The sequence below is a fragment of the Desmodus rotundus genome, chromosome 6, assembly GCF_022682495.2.
Source record: "Desmodus rotundus isolate HL8 chromosome 6, HLdesRot8A.1, whole genome shotgun sequence".
In the NCBI taxonomy this organism is placed as follows: Eukaryota; Metazoa; Chordata; class Mammalia; order Chiroptera; family Phyllostomidae; genus Desmodus; species Desmodus rotundus.
In genome coordinates this window covers 124,806,169-124,827,315 of record NC_071392.1, presented here as the reverse complement: position 1 = coordinate 124,827,315, position 21,147 = coordinate 124,806,169, and the positions used below count along the sequence as shown (strand labels likewise).

Below are 21,147 nucleotides of genomic sequence, written 5' to 3'. Positions count from 1 at the left end.
TCTCTTGGCTGCCTTACTTCCCCTGCCTGCCTTAAGCCTGAAACAATGCCGGAGGTGGGTGCAGCCCTGTGCTGGAAAGGGTGGGTTCCCTGGGGTGATCGGGCCTAAGAAAGAATGCATAGAATCCTGTGAAACCTACTTTACTAAAACCCTCAATTTAAATAAGGGTCCAAGCATGAAATGAGTTTGTTTCCCCAAAGTTTTACGGCCCTTTAGCTATCTGACCCTGACTCTAAATAAGCCCTCAGAGTTCTTTGAATGTTATCTATTTGATTATTACTCTCTGACAATGATTGATTAGCTTTCCATTTATGCCCTGTATTCCTATGCAAATAAACCCAATAAAAGCCCATTGAGGAACAGGCTTCTGGCCCTTCTCCTTTGAGAGATCGGCCACCTTTCCTCCCAAAGCAGATCCTGTCTTGGTAGACTTATTCTCATCCATGGAGGCTGGGGGTCCCTGTGGGTGGAGCCCCCCCACAAAAATATAAGCATTTTTAATATCCAGCAGTAAGGATGCTGTAATCCACTAAAAAGTTCATACAGAAGACCTGGTTGACGTCAGTATTTCTTAAGATAACATTCTCTCATAAAATTTAAAATATTACAACAAAAAAGGAAATGAAAAGTGGTATTTATTAAAGGGCATGTGGCCAAGTCTTAAGCAACTACTATTCTATACTGCTCTTCCTAAAGGGATTACCATGTTAAGTGAGGATGGGTCTCTCCTACTCCTTCCATTCTGTTAGAACCTAAGAGAAGCAAGCCAGGACTGCAGACCAAGCATCTACCCAGGAAGAGAAGAAATTCTGCTTCACCTTTCTCAGGGAGAAGACACATGGTTTGCAGTGCATTTTAGATCTCCATGATCTGGCTCCAAGCCCTTTGATTTTGTCTTCTTCATTCACTCAAAATGCAAACAAGACTTGAGTTTGACCCTTGAACAATACAGGTTTGAAAAATGTGGGTCTGCTTGTATGTGGATTTTTTTCAACAACTACTGTATATTACTCTCTCTTTCTCATGATTTTCTTAACATTATCTTTTCTCTAGCCTACTTTATTGTAAGAGTACAGTATAGACAGTATATTTAACATACACATATTAACTGTTATTGGTAAGGCTCCAAGTCAATAGTAGTTAAGGTTTGGGGGATTCAAAGGTGATATGCAGATTTTCAATTGTGCAGGGGGCTGGTGCCCAACCTCCTCCTTGTTCAAGGGTCAACTGTATTCCAGTACTGTGAAGGAGCCCATTGCTTCCTGCCATCCTCATTGCCCTTTCTTCCCTACAACCCTACCTATCAGACGTCTACGAATCCTTCCAAGGCTTCTAAGGACACCTTAAGGAAGGTTTCCCTGGATTTCCAGACTTCCTGCAGCACTTTCTCACATTTCATCAAGCCTTATGTTGTCTGATTAGACTGAGTTCTCTGAGGGCTGCATCTCCACATCTCCCAACGAGAGCTAAGAGCACCACACTCACATCTGGCTTTCAATCCATAAGTGACAGGAAGTATCAAATCCAATACTTCCAAGTCCATCTAGAACCCTAGATTATATTTGTAGAGTGCACCTGGTCCTGAGCTAAAATGGTCTGCAACTGAGGTCTATGATATTTCTAGCTATCTGAGATACAGGTCTATACAAGGTACTGTACAGTGGTAAAGAATCTAGACATTTATTAAATGTATCTCAAGGCTCTTCATGAACATGTCTAAACACAAATGTGGTTTTATAACATTATACTCAACTGGCAGCTAGGCCAACTGAAAAGACTAAAGCTAGACTTAGAGCAAGCCTCCACATGTCGTCAAAGCAAGGCTTTGCTTCATCAGAAGTCTAAATTTTAATACAATATGTTTACATATTCAAAGAGAAGTGTGGGTAAAACAGGAGCAAGACTCCATTACTAGGACCAAGCTGCCTTTATCAACTTGTCTCAATTCATGGCCTGCATATTTATTTATAGCACGAGTAGAGAATTTTAGTGATTTAATGAACTGAAAGGGATAATAAATGCTCAGCAAGTCACATAAAAAGAAGAAAGCAGTCATATGAATAATCTTTAAAAAATAGGTAATTAAAGAGACTTTAATATATGTCTTTGAAATGTGTTTCGTCTGTATATACACTGAATGGATGAATTTCCACTACATTAGACACACCCCATCTTCAAACAAAGTAATAAAACAGGCTTGTGTATACAGGGCTGAGTACATGAACAGTCTAGAAACTCACATCTACCCTGCAAACAAACCTCACTGCTAGGGATGGACGATGTCACCTTTAAGATTACTGTAAGAGCATGAGCACACGTAGAAAAGCACATGTCATGCTGTACCAAGAACCAGAGTGTGAAGTAATCAAGTGTTTTTCTCCCTAAAATAAGGAATTCTCAACTTCCATGTATATATTCTCTTACAATATTAGAGTAAGAATAAATGGAGATGATAATACCAATAGTGGGATATCTGAGTCCTGGCTCAGTTGATAGGAGCGTCATCCCATAGACAGAAAGGTTGCAGGTTCGATCCCCAATTGGGGTGCATACAAGAGCAACAAATTGATGTTTCTCTTTTCCCCCTCCCCCTCTCTCTAAAAGCAATGAAAAAATGTCTTCCGGTGAGGATTAAAACAAAAATTAAAAAAAAAAAAAGTGAGATAGCCGAATGTCCTAGCCATGACTGGGAAGTCTCTTGCTTGGTTGCTATGTTTATGAAAGAAAACTTTTACCAACAGCAATGATTTGAAAACATTTTACTGAGGCTGATAATGTAAACAAACTATTGTAAAGCAAAGGCTTGAATTATATGTCGGCAAAAAATAAGAGATAGCTTGAATTTCCAAGTAAGCTCAACTGGTTTTTATAAAAGTGTATGTTTTGGAAGGTGTGATGAAGTAAATACATCTGTTTTGTGCCTGATGTTTAAACTGTGAATGATTTTAATGTAATAAGCATTTTAAGCAGTTTGAATCGTAATGGTTAAGTAGGTATTTGAGGCTGGTACCAGTGACTGAAGCCCTCTGAAACCTCCCAGTGACATCTGGCAAAGCATAACCAAAAGCCCTCATGGGAAGAGCCCTTTCCTCCCACAGAGAAGAGAGGGAGTTTATTCAAGGGCTCCAAACTGTAAGAACTGGTCCATAGCCTGGCTCCCCGTTTTCTTTTTTTACTACTGATGCCACTAGTTCCAAAGGCACTTGAAGGTCACTCCAGTGGACCCTGAGCAACCAAAGGGAACAGGAACTGTCAAGTTGCCCTTTCTTCCCCATTCACATCTGGGGGATTTAGAAACAGTGGTGAAACAGCTTAGGTGAGTGGAGATTAGGTCTGTGCATTCCTCTGCCATAATCAATGTACTGTTTCATGAGGACTCTCTGGGACATAAGCTGTAAAAATTGCTGATTTCATCAAATCTTGATCCTTGAGTACACATCTACTCAATATTCTGTGTGATGAAATGGTAAGTAATTTTAAAGAATTTCTGGTGAAACTGTAGTAGAATTACTGCCTTGAGAAAAAACATATATGTGTGCAATTGTTTGTGTTAGATCTGAACCACCAACTTTTTTTCATGGAACACCACTGTATTTAAGTAAATATGCAAAATGTTTATTCACACTTAGGTATTTAGCAGCCATTTTCCCCAAAATGAATGAAGTGAGCCTGTCACTTAAACAACAAAAAACAAAAAACCCAAACTATTGCCAATGATAACATTAAAACCTTCAAGCAAAAACCAGAATTTTGAAAATATTCATTATGCCACCAGAAGCTTGATAGCTTCCCAATGGTTAAAGACTGTTTCTGATGAGACTGGTGATGACATTAAATAAATGTAACTTGTATGATATTGTAGAATGAAACATCAACATCTGAAAGAGTTGCATAACTCAGTGAACCAAGATTTTCTAGTAACAGTGCAATCACATTACAGAATCATGCATGGGTAAAAGGTCCACTCAGAGTATCAGACCAATGGATTCTAGTAAACAGGAGCAAAGTTAACTGATGGTTTTAGATGCCACGTGGCAATTAACATTGAAGAAACTACCATTCAACTTTTGATGAGGTATCAAATAATAAGTACAATTATCTAATAAGGCTATTAAAATACTCTGCCTTTTCCAGCTACATATTTGGGTGAGGATGGATTTTCTTCATATGTTTCAAGCAACATTTTTATTTTTAAACAAATAAGTAAATATTTAATTATTTTTGTTTCATTTCTACTCCAATAAATAGCAGCAGGTACAACAAAAGCTCTCTGGGCTACTCAAAATATTTAAGTATATGAGTCCCAACAACAAAAGGTATGAGGGCCACTGACATCATAGGTGTTTGGATTTTATTCTAAATATGATTGGTAATGAGCCACTACAGGTACTCAACAAAGATTCTTAAAAAAAAAAAGTATAAGTAATCAGCACCAGGTTTCTACACATACCTGCTTTTTGGTTTTACTCTTCTAGAAAACAGTAACTTATTCTCAAAGCATAATTCTCAACCATTCACTCCAAAAAAAGGTTTTTGTACATTAGGTAGACAGAATGAAGAAACCACACCAAGTAGACAACTGTCTCTAGAAACTTCACATAAACCAGCAAAAAAGAAGCAAGTATTTCTCCCTGATAATTTCTCTTCTCCTGTATCACATTTCCATAGCAACCTCTGCTGTTCCCTCAAGCATGGCTGCCAACATTTAAAGAATTTATTGTTCACTTTTCCCTCATTTAAGAGAGGCACATTAGGTAGAAACTGCCTTTTTCACGTACTATTTCTATATAGTACAGTGTCTGATATTATATAACATCAAAATCTCCCTATACATTAAATAGTAGAAAAGTTTGTTGGAAAACAGGACTTTGCAGAAGTCCAGACAAAGGAAATATTTAATCTACCAATAACTTTTCATTCTAAAATAGCCTTTTACCAAAGAGCTGGTGTTCAAACACATTTTCAGCTTCATTCTTAAAAACATTTTAGAGGTTGTGTATATCAGTAGGATTGTTATCCTCATAATTACTTCATACTCAATAATTATGTATTATTTTAGGAAGATGTAAAATCAAAATACAGGCTGTCCTGATCTTGAGTATCTGATTTTCCCATAACCCAATCCAAACACCATTAAATGTTGACATCCCTAACCCACATCCACCTAGTAGGAGTGTATCACTGCCTGGTGATGATTTTAAGTACATGTCAGGAGATGTATGCTAACCAAGAGTTCAGGGTCAATTTTGGCACTTTGAGGAATCTTTCACAGCACTGACAAGACAAAGTACAGTAACCCAGACTTCAGGTAAGCATGGCCTAAATCCTCTAGGTCCCACAGAAATGCTTGTTGAATAGCATTAAATTAACTAGAAAATCTACTAATTCATGTGAAGAATTTCTATAATACTTATGAAAATGTTCTGAAACCATCTGAGGGAGGGGTGGGAGGTCTGCCACGAGAGACTGTGTAGGCATGAGAAGTGACTGTGCTTGTGCACTCTTCCTCCACTGCTGCCGCCCGCTCTCCAGCCGACTGGGCACCAGCTTCTAGCACTTCTTGTCTCCTAAGGCCATAGGAGAGGGTGCCAGATAAAACCACAGGAAGGGAGGGAGAACTCTGGACACACCCTGCCAGAGTGGGTGTCTTACAGGGGGGATGGAGTGCAAGAACTGTGCAAGAAAAAGGGTGTGTGTGTAGTAGCTAGTAACAGCTGTTTGGAGCCTGAAACTGCATCTTGAGCAGAAGGTGCTACCGGGTAGCTTCTCACCATTTTTAATGCTGACAATAAGATTATTTTGGGAAGAGATAACTGCTGTAACCTTAGTTAAGAATTTTATCACTTTCTAGACTTTCTAGGAATGTAGATAATTCCCAAATAAGCCCCCCCAACACATTTAAATGTAGTTTGACTACACTCAACTTTGCACTCTACTTCCCATGAATAACAAGTATGGAAATAGGTGGTGGTCTATACATAATTAAATCCTAGTCTCTCTGGACACCTGATGTATAACAATAGTCCAAGGCCAAAGTTACTCTTTCACTACAGAGTAGGTATATTTACTGGTGCAGGGTAGACAAGATCACCACTTTCAAAAATCTAGATGAATATAAGGAAGGTGTCAATTTAAAAAATCTACATACAAAATAACTACTTACACAGATCCCCAAACCAGGTATAATACTATAAAACAAGGTGTGTATTTTAACTAGGCTTTGCATTAATAGCCTAAACTAAGGGCAGAAATGCAGGTCAGTGCTTTCCATTCAGCTTTGGCCAATAGGACTGACTGTTAAGGGTTCACAATAAAATAGACTGAAACAGTGATATTTGCAAAAGAATGAGTCTTCACAATAACAAAACCCAGAACAATGCTAATCAGTTTCAAACGCAAGGCAAATTCATAGTATAGATGCATTCGGAATAGTGGCACTGGTGAAATTTTACTTCTAATATGATGGCAATCATGACTAAAATGTTTATACCCTCTAACTGAATGTGGGACCACTCTTGCTCATATACAGGGTGGGGCAAAAGTAAGTTTACAGTTGTGAGTACGCCAGTTTATTCTTGTATTATTATTTTCCAAATACGAAATCTGTCCAGAAAGTATCTAGCCATGTAATATGAAAAATAGAGACATTTATTGAAGAAGATATGAAATACAAGACACATTGTACACAGGACAATGACGCCTCAGTCCCCTTCAAAGCTGGCATCTTGAGACCTAAAACAGTCTCCCATCGCCATCAGCTGCCCTGTTGTATTTTCCTTAATCTCGATGGTCTAAAATCTCTTCCCTTTCAAAGGTGATTTTAGTTTTGGAAAAAGCCAGAAGTCACAGGGTATCAAATCTGACCTGTAGCAGGGGCTGAGTCACCTGAGTGATTTGATGTTTTGCCAAAAATCTCTGCATGAGACGTAATGCATGAATGGGTGCATTATCGTGATGACGCTGCCAATCACCAATTGCCCATACCTTAGGCCTTCTGAATCATCAAAAGTTTCTGCAGAGGAATGTTAAAGCTTAACACAAAATTGGATGTAGATTCACTGCTCTACCCCTCAGTCATTTTGAACGCAACAGCCACACAGTATACATGCTCACTCAATAGAGTCCACCACCCCCACTAACTAGTACAGAGAAGTGACTGTTCATACATGGGCATTCCAGTCCATTCTCCTTGGCTGCCAGTTACATGGATGTCGCACAAACCATTCTCATTATATTAACAATGGCTGGACATTTTTCCATACACATTTTGTATTACAGGCAGAGGGAAAACCAAGCACAAAGACCAGAAAGTGGTGATGTGCCCACCTGTTCCAAGATGAACAAGGAGGTAAGGATGACTGAAAAGGAGAATATGAGAGGCACATAAGTGGGAAAGTGGTCTGAGTTAGTGGTAACCAGATTGTATTGGGCTTTGTGAATCTTTATGAGAAATCTTTGAGTTTTATTCTGAATGACACGGAAAGCCACTGGAGGATTTTAAGTGTAACTTGTCTTGTATTTGTTTTTAATCACTCTGGTTGTTAATGCTGATAAGAAATTAAAGGGAAGTCATAAAAGGAGAAAGAGGCCACTGCAGTAATCCAGGCAAGAGGTCTTGGAGACTTGGGTGAGAAAAGGGGTTGAACAACTGAATTTATTTGAAGACAAGATTTTGGATACATTTTGAAGATAAAGTAGCAGGATTCACTGACAGCCTGGATATATTATAGAATAGGAGAGGAAAAGAAGAATGACGATGATTCCGAAGTCTTTGGCTGAATAAACTGAAAAATGGAGCCAAGATAGAGCAGGTTGCAGGGAAAGCAGGTTTGCAGAGGATGATCAGAACTACTCAGTTTTAGTCCTGTTAAAATTGATGTAACTTTTACGTACTCAAGTGAAGAAGTCAAAAAAGGCATTAAGTATGTAGAAAAGAAGTTTAAGAGAGGTACTCCAACTGGAAATATACATTTGGGAGTCTTAAGCAGCTGCATACATTTTATGAAACTCTTACAACTGTGACAAGTGTCCTACAGGAACCGAGCCTTGAAACATTCCCAAATAATAGTTTAGTGAAAAAAGAAAACCCACACAATTTTTAAAAAACTGAAAAGAAAACAGTGGGCCAGTGGTATAGGAGGAAAAGCAGGCAAGTGTGGTGTCCTCAAAAGCAAATGAAGAAACCTTGTCAAAAGAGGGGAATGAACCATTATATCCAATGCTGCTAAAGGTTCAAATAGAGAACTGACGGTTGGATTTGTCTGCATAGGTAACTAGATAATAAAGCAAGGGAGCAAAGAGAATCAGACATTATTAACTCTGTAGAGGTTGCAGTCAAAAAAGTTGCAGTGCAGAAGAACATGTATATCTGAGATACATTCATTACTATTATGTGCTGAAATGTGAAAAAATTTAAAACACTGCAAATTTGCATTCATATTTATATAATACATATAAATATGATTTAATATAAATAAGATTTTTGTTTATTTTCAGTTGCAATCTATAAATTATTAAACAAGGAAATATAAAAACAAAGAATAAAACTTTTTTTTTCAAATAACAGAAACAAGGACATTTCTAAAAAACACAACCAAAAAATGTATTTAACATTAATCAATCAGACTCTTTAATAGTTGGATTTGCAAAACATTTGTAACATTGCAAACAATATCGCTATGCTCAAGGCATAAATACCCTCCACAATACTTGCAAAAATATTTTGATAAGTGACTTGTTTTGGATGCATAGCACCTAACACATCATTTTCTTTTTCTGCTTGTCAAGGAAGCTCTATCTATGTCATTGGTAGACTTTCCTTCAATTTGAATTTGAAACTGATGAAGTTTCAGGTGTAAAGGCTTAGGCACACCTGTGGAGGCTTATGCCTTTTTATTTGTTCTGACACTAACTGTGTTATAAGATTTCTAAAAAATATTCTGTGCCTTATTTTCACACTGCTCTTCAGCATATGAGTAGTCTGAACATTTATTTCTGCAATATTAAAAATTGTGTAAATATAACCATAGGCCATCTTTTGGTGCTCCTGGCCCCATTATGTGTTTCTATCATTTGGTCCACAGTGTCAACCACTGACTTCATTTGGTTGTAATATTTTATTATGTCAGGCTTTTGCAAATCTAAATTTATTCCATCATCAAAATGCATACTTGAAACTAATATTATGGCTTTTTTCCCTGTTAGGACAGACGAGATGTGAGTGTGCAATCTGCACCAAAAGCAAGTAAGTTGGATTTTTCGGGACTGTTTTTAGAAGACACAGATTCAGGGGGTAGTTGTGGTTTATTCTTACGAACAGTACCTATACATCCAAGACACTTCTTTTTCAAGTTGGAGATAAGATTTATATCCGTGAACCATTCATCTGCTGTAATATTACATCCTGATGAGTAAATGGGTTCTGCAAGTCACTTGATTACCTCTACAGGTTTATTACTAATCCAGTAAGGACCTTCGGGCTGCTTACTGGCATATTTCAAGATTTCCTGTGTAAAATACTTTTGAATTGACCATAGCAAAAATTTTTATATCATATTTACTGGGCCTGGATGGAATATATTGTCTAAACCCAGATTTGCCTCTAAATCCAGGTAACATTCTGTCTATTGTTACATTCTCTCCCATAGAGTAATATACTTTACAATTTTCTACAAATGATGAGAAAATATCTCTCTCAGCAGCTAATTTGTCCACTTTCAGGTATTCGAAGCAGGTAAGTTTGTCATCAAATGTGATACAATTATGAATAAATCTAAATCTCCATAAAGATATCATAAATCTAAAAAGTTCAATCCCACTACCATCTGTAGCCCATAAATCCTTCAAATTCAGCCAATTCTGCAATGCAAACCAGCTAGATTAAATATGAGGCCTAAAAATGCTTTCAATTCATTTTTGTCTTCATTTAGCATCTCTTTCTCGTGAAAACTGGCTCAAGATAGAATCAATTTATTTATTTGTATATAGTAAGATTAGATCTAAAATATCATTTCTTGATAAAGTTTCAAGTTCTGTCTTGGCATTTTTTTGCATTTGACTGAACTAACCGAAGTTGACACAAAACATTCTGCGGCTGTTTTCTAAATTTGTCGTCTTATTGGATTTTCCCTCCATTTGGATCCTTTATCCTTTCTCCTGAAATACTCTTCATTCATGTCTAATTCATCTTCAATTTCTCACCAGAAATATCTTGGTCAGTATCTGAATCTTCTGAATGAACTTTTACATAATCTTCATCTTCTAAATCACTTTCATTTTCACAATCAACTCTATCATTCTCATCATCGGACTTGAGCAACATTCACTGAAGTTCTTCAACATTTCTTGAATTATCGATTCGATATATTTTTCCAGCCATTTTCAATAGTAAATGCAAAAAAAAACCCCAAAACAAAAAAAGTCCACCAACACTGGCTTTTAAATTTGTGGAAACGAAACAAAACAACTACACCAACACCGACTTAAAAGAGTTCACCAGCATCTCTCAGATACAATTTACTATCAAATATCACACACGCTTGCAAAACACGTGTTATAACCAAACTGACAGCTTAAATGTTATGGCTTAACACTGGTCATGTACAAATGTTCAGCTAGTAATGACCTTGAATCTAGGTACAGATATATGTAGCAATATTTAAGAAAAGGGTTTGTTTGTAAATCCCAGATGGGCTGTGACCTCCGCAGGGTTAAGCATAATCAACTAGGTAGCATAAGTATGCTTTGCTATTAAGTTGTAGCATCCACAGGCATCCAAGCAGATCATGTTACTCCGCCAAGGAGATTAATATCCCTCAGCCCCCCATTAGGGATGAAGGATCACTTTTCAATCCCCAGGGTATAACCAGTACACTCACCCAGACTATGGGGAGAAAAAATAAACAATGAAGAAAAAAAATTCCTCTGCCGAGTGCATGCCCAATAGAAGTCAAGATGGCACAGGGGCAGGTCCTCCTACTATGAGGAAAGTGCAGTAGAAACTAAGAAGGTGACCACAAGGACAGAGTGTCTAACCTGGAAAGAGGGTCCATTAAATAAGGGACAGAGGACCCCTGAAGATCTAGGAAATGGATTGGTTAGGGGGAGGATCCAATGCAAGCCTGGAGAAGATTGGCAAGTTGATTGGTTAGTTTGAAGAGCCCACTCCTTCATTAACCCGAGATAGTATAACCCAGGCTAAACAAAGCTACACAGCCCACCACAAGTACATGGACTATAACTAAGGGCCTGGGCACGATACCAGCCAGAGCACAGCTGGGAACAGAAGCTAAGCTAGCCAGACAGAAACAAAGGCTGAACTAGCCTAAGCTTTCATATGGACTGAACCAATGGCACAAAATTTCTGGATGTTGGCCTTTCTACTGGGCTGGAAGACAAGAATGAATTTTCTGAGAGTAGGACAGATGAAGATGGGAATTGGAAAATGGGGTCAGCCTTTTATTTCCATCACAATAAATCTTACTGCAAGACCTCAATATCCCATCTCTAGGTCTCTGAAATTCCTTTTCTCATGACCCCATGAAAGGACACCATTTCCACAGGCAAAGATTTATCTGAAATATTTTCTTTTGAAAAATCCCAGTAACTATCCCACTCTACCCCAGAAGACATGACTATGTATTGAATGTGTTATCTTAATTTTCTCATGAATTGAATTTGTTTTTCTAAAGAATTATCCAAAGGAAAGGATTTACTCCAGTTAATATTTGGGACTCACATCAGCAGTTTGTTAGAAAATACCAGTGATGAACTTCAGATATTAACAACAATTTGCTAATATTCAATTCCTGACCCTTAATTAAAAATACCTCTAAGTAAATTGGAAATAAAAGGACAGGCTTCCACTGTCTTCATGAGGACATGATAAAACCAAAAGCCAATACTGTACCACTGTTTTTCCTGGTAAAATAAAGAAGTTTGTACATTACCACCATTACTATTTGATTATGTTACAAAATGCCAACAGCAGTGCAGTATGCCATAGACCCAAAATAAAAGGTATAATTATCAGAAAGAAGTAGACATGAGTGTCATTATCTGCAATTGATTATATAACTAGGAACCCAAGAGAATAAACTGCAAAGTTCTTAGAATAAGAGCCAGCTATAAAAAAAAAATTACAAAAATCAACAACCATCTTATACCAGCAACAGCCAATAGGAAGAACCCATCATAATAACAAAAACATAAATACCTAAGAACCCTAACAAGAAAAATCAGAACTTACATAAAAAGAAAGTTACATATACCTCTGCCAGGAGGATAGTTCTGAATAATGTTTTATGCCCCTGAAGACAAACACTGACATCTACATTATAGATGATAGTTCTTGCCAAAGAATAAAAATGCAACACATAATTGGTTATTTCTTAGTTCTAAGGATTCAATGGCAGGGTCTTCTAGATAAAGATGGCAGGTTTCACAAAATATTCAAGTACATCCTCTCCCTCTAAACTCCACTAAAATGGCACTAAAGAGATCCTTCTAGAAAACAGACCCAAGGACTTAAATAACTGGAGTGGAAACTACAACAAAATCATGGAAGTGGAAAGCCAAAGGACAAGTAGCAACTCAGCAGACTGGAAACAGTGAAATATGTACTACACTGTCAGTAATGAACGCTAAGGAGCACTCCACATTACTCAAAAACTGTTGGTGAAAGGGTGGCGGGCTAATAAAAGGTTAGTAAAAGCTATTTGAGAAGCCCTACATTACTAGATGCCCTTCCCACCTCCTCAATGGAGAGCCCTGGCTCTCAGTCCCAGAGCCCAGCAAGACTGAAGACTGATTCTTAGGAGAACATATAGAACAGGTTAAGTCTTTGAATGGTGAGAGCATGGGAACCTTCCCTAAAAGTGACTATACAAAGAGGCTGCTAACATTCCAGCAGATGTCTCCTGGTACACAGGCAGCTAGACCCCTTTCACAGCACAGGGTGCTGGAAGACCACTCTCGACCAGCCTAAGAGGAATGATCTTACAAATGGACCTAGTGAAACTCAGAACAAACCTTAAACAGTCAAAAGGCTGCCACTAGGGAAGGACACTAAAGGTGTTGCAATGAGAGGGGAGACAGAGAAAGTAGGGGACCACTTACTTTACAGTAAGCCTAAATCTTTGTCTATGGTCAGATGCATGTAATTATGATTTTTCTTTTTAAAAGAACAGTGTGGCTTGCTCTACTAGGTATTTCTATGTATTCTAAATCCACATTAAAAAGATCTGGCATTGATCAAGATTAAATGAGTAAGGCCTAAAACAGAATGAGACCCAAAACTTGTTAAGATCTTAAAATATAATAAAGAAAAGACTAACCAGTGAGGGAAGGATGGACTATTATATTGGGTTGGCTAAAAAAGTCTGTATGTTTTTTTTCCATAAAAAATAAGACACATTTTTCATTTTCACTAATAATTTAATTGATTTGGATATTTTGAGTATGTTGGCCAACTCCCACGTGGTATAACGTTGATTATTCTCAAGTAATGTCTTGGTTTGATTGCTATGAACTTCAATTGGTCTACCCGACCATGGAGCATCAACCAGCAAGAAATCTACAGCACGAAACTTTGCAAACCACTTTTGACATATTCCATCAGTCATACCACCTTCTCTATACACTGCACAAATCTTTTTCTGCGTTTCAATTGCATTTTTTACCATTCTTGAAATAATAAAGCATAATATGCCAAAAAATGTTGCATATTTTCCTCCATCTTCAATGTTAAAATGGCTACACAAAAATACACCAATTTTGATAAGTTTTTTAAATGCCTGATGATATGACAGCTGTCACAATACAACCTAACAAAACTGGAATGATGTTAAGGACAACCATGCACTACTAGAGCCATCTTATGGACAAAACCAAATGAACTTTTTGGTCAGCCCAATATTTAACAAAGCATGCCGGCAGAACTGGCTAGTTGGGGAGGAGAAAGTGGTATAAGACAATACATATTCATACACTAGTACACATTTAAATGTAAAAACCTAATATGTTTCCAAAATTTTGTTTCATTTTCCTCATCTCTGAATTTTCCAAACATAAATATTCACGAGGAAAAATCATAATGATATAAATCAAGATACAGAGGTATATAAAATGAAAATATAAAAATGAAAATACTTTGTTGCTTAAAAAACATCAAAAAGACAAATTATGTCTGGGTGGTGGGGGAGGATCCTACAAATATGCTAAAGGCACAATACTCTTTATGTAAAACACGTATTTAAAATCATTAGTAAAAATCTTACTAATGATTTTAAATACGTTTTACTAATGATTTTAAATACGTGTTTTTCATAAAGAGTATAATGGCTAAGGTACCTACATAAACTTCTTAAGAGGTAAATTAAAAAGCTAATTACTAAATTCACTAGCTACCAAAAAATATAAATTAAGACCACATTTTTACAGAAAACTAGGTTAAGATCTAACATTGGAATGCGGACATCATGGGAAGACCATTCTGTCCTTAAGGGAATCAGTTTGTCTAGGCAGAAGCAAATTGGCCACATACCTCAAGAGTCATAAAAAACTTCACCTCTGCCTAAGGAATTCTTCCCTTTAAATTTAACCCAAACTGAGACTTTTACACAAGGGCATTTATCCCAGCTCTGCCTGCATGTCCGTAACTCTCTGAGCCTACTTCCTTTGCCAGACTGTTGAGGACCCTCCTTTATTTGGTTCATTCCATCTCTCCAAAACTCTACCTTGGGGCAACCGTTATTACCCTCCTTGTTCTACACAATCATAAGGAAATTTGGGGGGGAGGGGGGATAGGTAATTAAGGTCATTTAGATTGGAAGTAGCCAAGATAGGATTTGTAATTAGTGTTTAATATTGTATCCCCAACTACTAAAAATGGAAATACGTGAAACAATAGAAAACAAGTTAAATTGGGCATATCTGGCATTAAAACTTTGTATTTTCAAGGAAAATTTAAGAGCATAGGAAATTTGTGATATCTGAAGTGAAAGGGCAATATTTAAAACTACAGATGAAATTAAAATGCCAATTTTATTTTAAAAATATGTGCAGACAAATAAAAATGGAAGAGCTTCATCTCATCAGCAGTTGTTTATAATGTAAGTTTTATTTTTTTAATCTTTTTTTGTAATTCTGAAAAATGTCTACAAGGATAATAGCTTTTTCAAAAAGTTTAAAAACCATAGAAACAGTAGAAATTCTTAACTGTAGCTGCTTAGAAGGCCTCAAGTTTTAAATAAGCAATGAAAACAGAAAAGATTAGGTGAGAGATTACTAACTTACCAACATGGCAGACTGTTGAACTACAAGGTCCATCAAATGAGAGAGTTCTCCATAATTATATTCTCAGAGTGAAATGGGAAAATTTACCTTATAGAACTTGCTTGATAGTCCAATTAACTGAAATTTAACTAGCACATAAAACAAGCGAGAGAAAAACTTCTTGAATACCCAATATATGCTCCAAATCACTGGACTACTAAAAGCATTTTGGAATTCACTGATTGAATTCACAGTAAAGTTAAAAATGTTTCAAAAAACAAAAAGCCTGAGACAAATAAGTGACATATTGCTATACTATTTTGTTCAGAACAGTTTTAACAATTCCTAGCAAGGCAAAAATGGAATTAAATTCCTACCAAATATGTTTTGAGCATAAAAGAATTAAAATTTTTAAAAAGTATCTTTGTTTGAATGTGTGTACTTGGGAAAGAGGAGTGGGCGAATCTGTAGACAAACTGTGCCTTTCCTTTGTTACTTTAAAGTGTAAAGTTACAAGTGGTTTAACATTTTGTAAAGAATCATGGCAAAGTACTTTCTAGGAACAAATAACTTAAAAGCTGATACTGACATTTCTTTTAGCCACAAATTATCAAATGTTTTTTGCATGGCTGTAGGATTATACTTTTTTTAAGGTTTTAGGACTTTAAAGAAAGATGAAACAATTGTGAGGTTTGTGTACCACAGAGAAAAACTTTTTTTTCCAATTGTTTCCACTTCATTTTGGAACTTTGTTAAACAAGTTTTCAGAGCAAAGACTGGGGGAAAAACGAATATTCAGGAAAGAATATAACCACCAGCAGTATCACCTCATACAAGAGAACTATTAAATAATTTTGTAAAAATTACTTAGAAAAAATGGAACTATATAGCTCACCCTTACCCGTGCTGAGCCCAAGAACTGAAAACGGTGATTCAAAAACCTTCAGAAAAGGTAGTCCTGTTCAGAAACCCTATGATACGGGCCCGCCCACTCTCCCTGGAGAACTGGTTGCTAGGGGAACCCGCAATAACCCTTTCGAGCCAGTGCTTGGGCGAGGAGGATCCTCTCAGACGCTGGGATGGTTAAAAGAGGAGAGTGGGAGGAAGGAGTAGGGAAGAGGGTGGAGAGAGCGAAGGTTAAAAGACGACGAAATCCTTTGGCTGTGGAAGGGGCCAGAGAAAGTGGGCTTAGTAATCCCAAGGAAAATTCAAAACACCAGTTAGAACAATGTTCTGGACGCTGTAGTCATATTGTAGTTAAGCTAAAGTTTGAAACAGACGCTTCCCTCCGTCCCCGGTGGGAAACAAACCACCCTTTGTGAGTTGTGTCTATGGAAAATGAAGCTGTAGAGTTTCGTCTCACCGGCTACAAACTAAACGGTACTTTTGTAAAACTAAAATTTTGACTTTCTTAGATTAAATCTGTGGTTTCCAAACTCTGCAGCATCCAGGAGTCACCTACGGGTCTTTAAAATATACACCGAGTTTTAATTGAACTGGAGTATGACTTGAGCATAGTTTTAAAACTCCCCAGTGATTCTCTAGTGCAGGCAATATTGGGAACTACTGTATTTCAGGATTTGGCGAAATGGCTGAGAGTATTTTTCAAAAGAAAAGAAAGCACAATTATCTCCCTTTGTCTTTTTAAGGCTAATAATAGAATTAGCTGGCTTTTGCCAAGCACACACAGGACAATAGGTTGCTTCACAAATAGGAATCCCCAGGGCGCCCTAACAATACTTTCTTTGAGATAAAAAGACCGGGCAGTTTAAGTCTTTTCTTCCCAAGAAAACGAACATCCTTCTAACTAAAACACCAAACTCGTATCTCTATTTTAACAGCGAAGGCGCGTTTTTTAGTGCCGCCAAGGACCTGGCAGACAAGCCCCAGGACCAGGACACTGAGCCCCACAGTGTTCCACCATCACTCGCGTGGGTCCTGTGACGACCAGGGCTGGGTGTCGGTCCCTGGAGCTCCCTCAATAAAGTTACTCGAGGGAAGTTTGCTCACATTTCCTCTCCCCGCGAGGGACCCTGCCCCCGCCACCTGCTCGGCGCCAAGGTTCCCAGCCGCGCCTCCTCGCTGGACCTCCGCCATCTCTGGGGGTCGCGCACTCTGCGGGCGCCCGTCGCGCCAGCTAGAGCCCGTGGGGTTCGCGCCTTCTCTCCCCTAGGTACCTGGGCTGCAGCTGGCCCAGTCCCTGGGGCTGGGGCCCCGCGTGGGTCCGGCCCCGTCCCGCCTGAAACCTCAAGGGAAGCACGCCTGCGCGGCCAGAACCTCTAAAGCACGGGCATCGCTTCCAGGCATCCATGCATCCCCGGTCCCAACACCCGCCCGCAGCAGCCACGTCCCGGTCCAACCGTGCAGTGCCCCTCCGACCCGCGGCCGGGAGCGCGCCCCTGCCCGGGCAGTCTGGAGCTGCGCACGCGCGGAGGCACTCGCCCGCTCGCTCTCTGTGGGCTGACTCACCGCTCGCTGTCTTGTTTCCCTCGGGGCACCGCCGTCGCGTGCGCTGAGCCCCGCTGGCCGATCCGGACCGGTGCCCACTCCTGATGCCCCGGTCCGGGCACTCGGGAATCCAGCGCCCGGCGGGCTTGGCGGGCACCCGCACGTAAAGCACGCTCCACGGGGTCGCGCTCGCGCGCGCTCCCGAGCGCTGGCAGGGGGCGGGACCAAGAGCGAGCCGTTCCCGAAGGCGGCTGTGGAGGAGGATGCGGGGCATGCGCACTGCCTGAGCCTTCTGGGGTCCTGTTGTAGAATGGGCGGTGACTCTGGGTCAGTTTAACGCAGTAAAACGAGAGAGCGGTGGGAGTCCGGCCTCACTGAAAGGCAAGTTTGCATTTGTCCCACCAACTGAAGTTTCCTACTCTGGTTCATTCATTAATAAATGTGTTAAACATTTATTGAACATGTACTTTAGCGGATCTCTGTGCAGGATACAGGGCATACTCTGATGATATTGGCGAACCGATTATATTTGGGTTGGGGATTCCATTTCCAGAAGTGATTGCAGCCTTCCCTTTGCACAGGTAAGGAGAGTGTATTGAGATCACCCCGTACCTAAAACTGCAAACCTAACTACACTCTTACGCAATTGAGGAAGGGGTGAATATAAAAACATTCTTGAGAAGTCTGGAAAAATAAAAGCTAGAGCCAGAAGCCAGAGGATTAGTTCACCTGGCAAGGAAGGTGAATACAAAGGCATACATTGTAGAAATAAAAATAAAATCAAATAATATGTGAGCTCATGAACCCGGTTGGGAACAAGTTTAACTTGAGTGTATCATTCATAGTAAATAGCACAAATGACGACTGGTAGGGTAGTTGAAGCTCATCTGTAAGTAATTTTTAATCTCAAAAGTTTTGCTTTTCTTCACCGGCTAATGGAGAAATACTAAATTTGGGTGGGGAGGGGCTGGTGGTGGTCTGATTAAATGCAGAATTTAGGAGTATAAAGACTAGAGACATGAAATACTGTAGTGCAGGGGTGTCGAACTCATTTTAACCCCAGGGCTACATCAGCCGGTTGCCTTCAAAGCGCCAAATGTAATGTAAACTCCTTAACAGTTAAGGAGTAGTTACATTTATACAGTCCTAGAATTGCATTTGGCCCTTTGAAGGCAACCGTGAGGCTGATGTGGCCCCCAGTGGAAATTAGTCGGACACCCCAGCTGTAGTGTATACTCAAGGTTTCAAAATGTAAGTGTTGGCACCAGGAATGGAAAGCATGGAAAAGTTTTCAGTGATTGTGAAGGACAGGAGGATCCTGTAGCTTTAAGACAAACACCTATTTCTTGGTCATCATCCTTGGAAAATATTTATTAGTAGATAAATTAGACCACTAAAATATACAGCTACCATCCCTAAATCATTCTTTTAACATGAATTTGTCCCTGGAAGAACTTATTTCTAATCAATCAAAATACTTATTTTGAGAGGCAGTATATATGGTAAAAAAGACACATGGGCTTTGGAAGACAGAAACCCCTTTTATAAAGTCCAGATGCTCCAAAATAAATGTTTGATATTGTGCAAATTACTTAGTATCTCTGAGCCTTACTGTGCTCATTTATTCCATGGAATCATATTTACCTTGTTGATAGTTAACTTAATGTGTCAATTTGGCCAGCCAAATTGACTCAGTTATTTGGTCAAACATATTCTCTAGGTTTTATTGTGAAGGTAGTTTTTAAAGGTGACATTAACATTTAAATCAGTGGACTTTGGGTTGCTGAAGGCCCTAATAGAGAAAGACTAACCTACTATTGATAGGGAACTCAAGAGTTGGAAAATTTTAGTTCAGGTAATAACTAATAAGCTTTGTAATCAAGTTATATTCCAGGAACTGAGGGTATGACCCACCTTGACTCCAGGAGACCATATAAACTATTCCAACTTTGTGCCTCAGGAGGACCACAAGCAATCAAGATGGTATCTGAGCTAGTGTACTCCAGGGTATGACATCCACCGCCCAGGACACAGATGAAAAAATGCTGCAGCTTTTATCTGATTAACCTTTTCCCTGAATTCCAAACCCCTTACCTACACTTTTCTTCTCCTTGTAAAAAGGGTCAGTTTAAAATGGAATTTAAGACAGTCTGTTAGGGTACATAACTCAGATTGCTGGCCATCTGAATATAGCACTCATAAAGATCAAATCCCTGTCTCTGCTTATTGATTATGGTAGTAACAGGCAGTACAAATGCTGGCTTTTCCAGTTTCACCATGAACAAAAATAATTCTGCCATGGGACTGCTTCTGGACTTGAACAGCAACTCTCCCCCTGGTTCTCTAGCCTGCCATCCCACCCTTCAGATTTTGAACTTGCTAGCCTCCATAATCACGTGAGTCAAATACTTAAGTGTCTTTTCTCTGTATAAAGATGGACGGATAGATGTTGCTCTGGAGAATGCTAATATACCTTGCAAGGCTATGAAGATTACATAATTAATTATCAACTGAATCTGAAAAATGGGGATTATACTCTTTAACTTGTAAGGTTATGAAAAATTAAATAAAAGTGGGTAAAGCACTCAACACATAATAGGGTCTGAATAAATGGCAACCACTTTATTATGTGTGAACCAATGCCAAAGGCAAAAACAAAGAAGAGATAGTAGCACTATGAAAGCATTTTTTCAGTGTGCTGAGTCATAACATTAAATTTAAAAACAGATTTAAGAGATAACAAAATGTTGGTTTCCCTTGCTCTGATATGCTAAAAAGGTAATAACATGAATATTTTAATTATTTGAAAATATATGGCAAATGAGCCACTAAGTAAATACAGATTCTAGCTGTACTCTTAAAATACCAAACACGCAAAGCAGAGCTAGGTATTCACATCTAAACATTTTATTCCAGTGTAAGTACAATTCAATTCACTGTACTTGCTACTAGGGAGGAAAAACCTAGGAAAAGCCTACTTTTGAAACAATTCCCACTCTCAGAATAGGTGCATGATACAGCACTCAAAGTGTTTATTGAATTCATCCTGGGGCATGCTATAGTTATTGGGAGCATCTAAAAATGGGTAAAATATTCCATTTAATCTACAAATATTGCCATTTATTATGTCCTAAGCAATATCTCTGCCCTCAGGGAACTTATCAAATAGCCTAGAAAAAAATGAATGACCACAACTACAACTTATTTAAGGCAGGATATGGCAAGGGCCTAAGGAGAAAGATAAATAATTGGACCAATTGTATCTTGTTTAGGAAGGTGGTGACAGGGACTCTTTCCGATCCTGCCTCCATTGTTGCCCCCAGCTTTGCAATTTGGTAGAGTGCAAAACAGTGGAACAGAACAGCATCTTTTAAATACATTTTGAGCAAAGGTGATAAATATCAATGAAAATAACACTTTCACTCC

General features: G+C 38.7%; 1 protein-coding gene across 2 annotated transcripts in view; it reads right to left on the bottom strand.

The window, feature by feature from the left end:
• Positions 1-17,884, bottom strand: part of BTBD3 (BTB domain containing 3) — a 35,486-nt gene extending 17,602 nt beyond the window's left edge. Inside the window, exon 1 of one of the 2 annotated variants that reach the window (XM_053926772.1) lies at positions 17,743-17,884. The gene's annotated coding sequence lies outside the window, so the exon portion shown is untranslated. Of the gene's footprint in view, positions 1-17,450; positions 17,583-17,742 lie in introns of those variants that run through there. The other variant, XM_045194787.3, reaches the window with a different exon arrangement.
• Between the last annotated feature and the right edge of the window lie 3,263 nt (positions 17,885-21,147).